Raw genomic sequence first — 7,802 nt, forward strand, 5'->3', positions numbered from 1 at the left:
ACAAAGACCCCATCTTACCTATCCAGAAAGGTTTAGTAACTTACTAACAGTCACACAGCTAGCAAGTGGTGGCAGAATTGGCACCACCAGTCCAGCTGACCCCGAGACCTATGTATTTTCCATTTTACCACACTGCCGGAGATAAAGTATCAGTATCATTGGTTTGCTTGGAGATGGGGGCCTGACTGCTATATTGGCAGCACTTTGCCTCTGAGGTGTTTCCCTGAGTTTGGGTGAGACCCAGGTCCCTAAAGAGTCTTTGGAAGGTACTTCTTGTTTAGCACTGGAAGCTCCCTCAGAATCCTTGGGTTTCCACAGCTCTCTGCTACTGTTTAAGGTTACCCTTAGAAATGTTAACAGAATGATAGCAATAAAACTGATGATAATTCCTGAATCTTTATTAAAAGTCTCACAAATCATTCATTAACTTTTTACAGAAAAAAAATGAGAAGAAACATGGGATTCTCAGAGATGAAATCTTTGTTTTTCTCCGGCAAATATTTATTGAGTTCCTCCTGTATGCCAGGCACCGTTCTAGGTGCTGGGGACATGGCACAAACATGACAGACAGAAATGCCTACTCTCATAGAACCCATTTTCTAGTGGAAGGAAATACACAATTAAAAAATAAGTTAAAAAATATTATATTTGAAGGTGAGTAAGTGCTATGGAGAAATATTAAGTAGGAAAGAGGGATAAGGAATGTGGGGATGCAATTTAAATAGAGTCCTCAGGGGAGAGCTCACTGAGAAGGTGGCTTTGAGGGGAAGGAGAGGAAGGAGTGAGCAGTGAGGGTGGAAGGGGGAAGAACATTCTAAGCCAGGGGTTATTAACCTGGAGTCTACAGACACCCCCTCTAGAGGTCTATGGATAGCATTCATGGGGTCTTGACCTTATATGGCAAGAAAAAAATTATCTCTATTTTCACTAACTAAAATTTAGCATGCTCTTCAATTATGAATGCAGACAGCAAATCACAGTGATATTAGCAGCACCTGTGACGTTGTTGCTAGTAGAAATCACAGGTATTTTCATATTGCATTATAGTTGTTAAAAATATCTCAAGATATCATTATACTCATTACTACTTCAAAATTATGCTGCTAACTCTTGTAAATTAATGAATTGATAAGAAACACATATATTACTATATTACACATTTTGAAAATATTTTGAGAGTTGTATTTCAATATAAATGGCTTTCTTTATAATTTATGGAAATTATTTTATGGATTTAAAGATATTATACTTAGAAGGAGTCCACAGCCATCATTGACTGACAAAGGGGGGTCCATGGCACAAAATAAAAAGTTAAGAATCGCTATCTCTGCAGAGACACCAGCAAGTGCAAAGCCCTGAGGCAGGAATGTGTTTAACATGGCCAAGTACAAGGAAGAGATTATTTACAGGGCATTATTAGGAATTTAGCTTTTGCTAGAAGTAATACAGATGGTTTTGAACAGAAAAGTGACATGATGTGGCACTGGATTTTACAGGTTACTCTACTGCCAGATGGAGGACAGACTGAAGGGGGAAGGCTGAAGCAGGAAGACCAGTTATGAGGTCACTGTAATAAACCAGGTGAGAGATGATGTTAACCTGGACTAGAACAGCAGCAGTGGAAGTGGTCAAATTCTGAATATATTTTGAAGATAGCTCTAACAGGATTTGTTGATGGAGTGTGAGAAAACAAGAAGTCAAGAGTTTTGCCTTGAGCCAATGGAAAGATGGAGTTGCCATGTGAGATGGGGCAAACTGTGGAAGGACTGGCTTCTAGGGGAGGAAAAGGAGCTCTGCAGTGGACATGTTAAGCCTGAAATGCCTATTAGACAACCATGTGCAGCCATCCTGTAGGCAGCTAGACGTGGCAACCCCAGCACCTGGGGAAGGGCTGGGCTGAAGATATCATTTGAGAGTGGTCAGCAGGTGGGTGATATTTAAAGTTGTAGGGCTGTTTGAGATCACTAAGGGAGTGAGTATAGAAAGAGAAGAGGTCCAAGGATGGTGCCCTTGGGCACTGCAAGGTTAAGAGGTCTGGAAGATGAAGAGGAATCAGCAAGACTTTGTTAAAAAGGAAGCATCTGGACATTTCTCCACAGAAGAAATACAAATGGCCAATAAGCACATGAAAAGATGCTCAACATCACTAATTATTAGGGAAATGCAAGTCAAAACTACAATGGGATCCCACCTCACATCCATTAGGATGGCTACCATTAAAAGAAAAACCCAGAAAGTTAGAAGTGTTGGCAAGGATGTGGAGAAATTAGAATCCTTGTGCACTGTTGGTGGGAATGTAAAATAGTACAGCCACTGTGGAAACAGTATGGCCATTGCTCAAAAAATTAAAAATAGAGTTACCCTATGATCCAGCAATTCCATTTCTGGGTATATACTCAAAAAAATTGAAAAGAGGGTCTTAAAGAGGTATTTGTGCACTCATGTTCACAACAGCATTATTCACAATAGGTGAAATATGGAAGCAACCCAAGAGTCTGTTGATGGATGAATGGATAAGCCAAATGTGGTATATACATAGAATGGAATATTACTCATCCTTAAAAAAGGAAGAAAATTCTGCACTATGCTACAACATAGGTGAACTTTGAGGTCCTTATGCTAAGTGAAATAAGCCAGTCACAAAAAGACAAATACTGTATGATTCCACTTCTATGAGATGTCTAGAGTGGTGAAATTCATAGAGACAAAGTAGAATGGTGGTTGCCAGGGGTTTGGGGAAGGAGGAATGAGGAGATATTGTTTAATGGGTACAGAGTTTCAGTTTTGCAAGATGAAAGAGTTCTGGAGATGGATGGTGGTGATGGGTGCACAACAACGTGAATGTGCTTAATATCACTGAACTGTACATTTAAAAATGGTGGATGGTAAATTTTATGTTAATGTGTATTTTACCACAATGAAAAAGTTGGAAAAAAATAAAAAAGAAGCAGCAGCATCCAGAGAGATAGGAGGAATATCCTGGAAGCCAAGCAAAGATAGTTTCAGGAGGGGGAAAGTTCTATGTCCCAAGCCACAGGGGCAGGGGTTCAGGGGAGGGGGTCAGGTAAGATAAGGACCGACAGTTGATCTTTAGGTTCAGCCATGTTGAGGTCACTGGTGATCTTGACAAGAGCCAGGGCAATGGAGTGGCTTGAGCAAAAGTTTGATTGAGTGGGTTCAAGAGAGAGCGGGAAAGTATATAGTTGTTACAGCTTGTTCCAAGATGCTACCTGAAAATGAGTTGTTCTCTGTGAATGTATGTTTATAGAGATGGATAATCATGTATCTGTAAAAATTCAAATCAAACAACTTTTGTTGAGGATCTTCCAGGTGTTAGGCATGGTAATGGATACTACAGATATAGAGAGAAATAAAACACATCACTGCCTTCCAAGAGTTCACAATCTAGCAAATTTTGTGAACACTTGAAACACACACAAAGTGATATATATGGCTAAATACAGACAGCCAGACTGGGCATCAGTTTTCCAGTGTAACAGACAATATGGTTAGAATTGTGGGTTCCAGATTTAGGCAGTCTTGGGTTTGAGTCCTGTCTCCATCATTCACTGGCTCTGTGACTTCACACAAGTCAGTTCTCTCTGCCTCAGTTTCCTCTTCTGTAAACTAGGGATGCAATAATTCCCAAACTTTAGTGTGCCTGGGATGCTTGTTAAAAATGCAAATTTCTTGGCTTCATCCTCAAAGGTCCTCAATGGGCACGTCCAGGACAGGGCCCAGGGAACCACATTTTTAACAAGTACCTGGTCACTCTTGATGCCCTTGGCCTTGAACCACACTTTGTAAAACACTGAGAGCTTGTCCACCTGGTACCAAGCCTTGGCCTGACACCCAGTAACTGTTCTTTAGAGAATAGCTGTTTTTCCAGGGTTCCTTATTAGGAACAAACATCCTTTCAAATAACTTGCAATTTATATCTATAAGCAGAGGTCCACCATCCTCTAAGCATCCTAAATTGAGAAAAAAGCAGGAGAATCATTCAACATTTATTCATCGAATATTTATTCAGCGCCTACTATATTCTAGACAGTATTCAAGGGCTGGAGAGACAGAAAATACCTAACTCAATAATTGGTCTGAGTCATAAAGCTAGGCAGAAGCCCCAGGTATAGTTAGCCACACTTTCCAATAGCCCATTCTGTGCCAGGTGAGAAGTCCTCACGCAGGTTCCGGGCATGTGTTCACTCACTAGCTGCTTAAGGCAGTAGTGTCCAACTATCACATGCACACAGATCACCTGGGATCTTGTTCAAGAGCAGATTCTGATTCATTAGGTCTGGGATGGAACCTGAGAGTCTGCATTTCTAACAAGTTCTCTGATGATGCTGACGCTGCTGGTCCACGGATCGCACTTGAAGTAGCACAGGTTTAGAGAGTTAGGAAAATTGGATGACAACACTTGCCCTAACTTTAGAGTTCCTGGAGAATTCCTTGGAATCCTGACGGGAAAGAATGGAATCTGGGAAGTTGCACAGATGCAGGTGAGGTTTGCTCACACTTTCTTCCGTCTCTTTTGTTTCTGGAATCCAAGCCTTACCCTCCCACATATAGTCAGTGGCATTAGGTGGCCTCCTCTAAGGGAGGGTGAACATTCATTCTGTCCGTCGTTCAGTAAATATTTCCTAGCTTCCTACTATGTGCCCAGCCCTCTGCAAGGCGCATAATTTGGGATTCAGGAGAGGACAAACAGCAGCTTCTGCCTTCTAGGCTCCAGGCAGGGCTGCTGCTGGGGTTTGGGACAGAGAGAAAAGCTGCCCAGGGCTGTGTCTGCGGCTGAAGACACTGCCCTGGCAAGCTCAGGCTTGGCTCTTTCTGTAGTGCACTACAAATGCGTGCCTGGGAGAGGCACCCCTCTGGAGCCTTTGCCAGCTGGTTTAGAGATGGTACTGACCAGCCCGAGGAGATGTCTGGATGATGTGCCAGCCAGGCCACCTGTCCCTTCTCAGACTCTCAGACCCAGCCCAGTGGCCACAGATGGCAGAAAGCAATTAAGATCCCTGGGGCCTCCAAATGCCTCCCCTGGCAGCAGGCAGTAACTCCAGCCAAGTCAGGGGCCAGCTTGACCACAGTCAAAGTGTGAGATGCCCCACTCGGAGCTGAGGGGCCTGGCCCAATGCAAGAACCACCAAGAATCAAAGGCACTGGCTCCAAGTCAAGCTGAACAGTATAAGAAAAACCCTTTCATCTTTTCCTAGGGTTTCTGATAAATTGAAGCAAATCTCCCCCCATCTGGCAGTCTTACAAAGACCTTTCCCATGAGTTTACTGATGAGTTCATAGCCATGCTGGAGGTAACTTGGTTTTGTTAGAAATTGCATGCATTTGACAATTACTTACACACACAAGGCTTTATCTTAGGGCAGTGAGTTCCAGGTCTAGATCCTATCTTCAAGGAATTTAGGCCCATTTAGGAAAACAAGTCCTTAAGCATGTGCAGGATAGTCAAGGTGAAACAAGCCCTCTTGGGAGCCTGTGGGGTGCGATGGTCAAGAGATGAGAAGGGCCTGGAGATGGACTTACATATAGATGGTACTTCAGATGAGATGAGAGGATGGAGGATGTTCCAAAGGGACAGGTGGTGTCTGCCCGGTCCACAGCAGTGCAGTGGCGCATAGAACATGATGCTAATAGCTGGCCTCAAGGTTCTTCCTGAAGAGGGAATTGCCTTTTGTACAGGAAAATATACTAGAAAGCTGCTTGAGGGTGAAAGGCGAGACCTTGAAGTTGCCCCAGGTTGGAAGGAGGAGATGAAAGCATGCAGTTTACTTCCAGGAATCTCCCCCAGAGAGACGCTCTGATGTGGGCACAAGGAGATCTGTTTAAGAACATCAATACGGTGTTGTTTGTAACAGTGAAAAACTGGAAATAGCTTGAATGTCCACCACTAAAGGACTGGCTAAATAAACCACAGTGCAAAAAGAAGGCAGCAAACTAGAAAGTATTATGTGATTTTAGGTGTCTGATATAGAAAGAGCCCCAATAAAAGTGCTAAATGAAAAACAAGTTTCAGGGTAATTTACAATATGATCCCATTCACATTAAAAAATACCTGCAAAAGTCTACATTTTTATCTGAACACAGACACACAGATATATGTAATTTTGTAGAAAAAAATAAAGCATCCGGAAAGATACTCATCAAACTGATGACCAGTTGCCTATGTTGGAGCATAGGGAGTGAGGTTGGGAAGGGGTGAGGCCTGGGGTAGGGGGCTGTGGAGATGGAGAGGAAGAGTTGACCCTGTGGTTGTTGGGGGAGCCTCAAGAAGCCCTTTGCATTTGGGTGGTGCTGGTTGCCCCACAGGTGCCCCACGGAATTCTCCTGTCCTGGAGGGCAGGGGCAAGAAGCCTGCCCTCTGGTCTAGTTTCAGGGCTGACTCTTGGGTGGCCTGGGGCCTGTTTGACCCTCTTTGGGTCCCAATGTCAGGGGCTCTCTGGGCTTCTCCAGATGGTCCAGTCTGAGATTCTAAGTCCATTCCAGACCCTTCCCATGGAGGTTGAGCTCCAACAAAGTCATGGAAAAGCCCCGCTTGGCCTTTGGTCTGCTGGGACTTGGGCATAGGCCAGGCTGGGACTGGAAACCAGTGTGGGAAGAGATAAGTTTCTGAGCAACATGGCCTCCAGGAGGAGCTCCCTTCTCCGACAGATGGAGGGCCATTTCTTCCCCAACACGTTTGGCTTGAGCATACCTGGCCAGCCTGGATCCTTAGGAAGCAAATGTAGGGATAATTCATTACCTGGTGGGCCCTAAGCAGTTAATGGAACCCACCAAGTGAGGGCTCCGGGTTAGGCAAAGAAGTGGAGATTGCTTGAGGCCAGGGCTTGGGCTCTGGGCTGTGAGATGCTGGGGGTGGTGGGGCTGTGCACAGGTGCAGATCTGCTCTGCATATAATTCCTATGGTTGCTCTGGGCTGGCTTCAGGCTACAGAGATGTGTTAGAGGAGTTCTCTGCCCTGAGGATACGAGAAGATGGGGGAGGGGCATACTTTGGATTTGGATGGAGTCAAGTATGTGGATAGGATCAAGGCTCAGTGTGGAACCAGAAGCAGCAAGGCCAGCTGGCCCTGAGATGCCTCACCCCAGTCAAGGCTTCATTAATGGTGTCCTGGCCTGGACTAGCCTCCCACTGCTGGGAAGTGCTCCAGGGTGCAAGGTGGCTGCCTTGCGAGCCTCCTACAGGCACTAGTGAGCAAGCCATTCCTCCCTTAGGGCTGTGGACAAAGTGACTTGTGAGCCTGGGGTGTTCTTGGGTGTTATAACTGCCTGACATCGGGGACCTGCAGCTCTGGCAGGGGGCAAGCTGCATCCGAATGTGCTGGATCTCTAGCCAAGGAGAGGCTTGGACAGGAATTAGCGCTGGATGCTTGTGCAACGGAGATGCTTGGAAAGGAGGGAATTCTTGTTGAGCTGATCCCCAGCTAGGCCAGCTCCAGGCAGATTATCCACCTCGCACAGCTCCTTTAGGAGAGTTCTACAGGAGAAAGAAACCCTGCATTACCCTGGCTTCCAGCTGGGGCACCAGAGGCAGATTCCTCTGCCCAGAGGGAACCGTGTTGGGCAGTAGGGGCTTCTCTGGAGAACGTCTGCCCCTAGGCATCTAGCCCCTTACCTCCCTGATCCCCAGTTGCCCTCAGAGTTCAAGAAAAGAGAAGCAGCTCTTAGGTGTCAAGCCGTCTGGCTGGCCAGGCTGGAAGGGCAGGCCCAAGAAAGATCAGGCACAATCCTTGCCCCGGAATACCTCAGCCCAGGAGGAGAGGTGAGATTCCTAGACTGGAAACAAGAT

This window comes from Equus caballus, chromosome 14 (assembly GCF_041296265.1).
Source record: "Equus caballus isolate H_3958 breed thoroughbred chromosome 14, TB-T2T, whole genome shotgun sequence".
In the NCBI taxonomy this organism is placed as follows: Eukaryota; Metazoa; Chordata; class Mammalia; order Perissodactyla; family Equidae; genus Equus; species Equus caballus.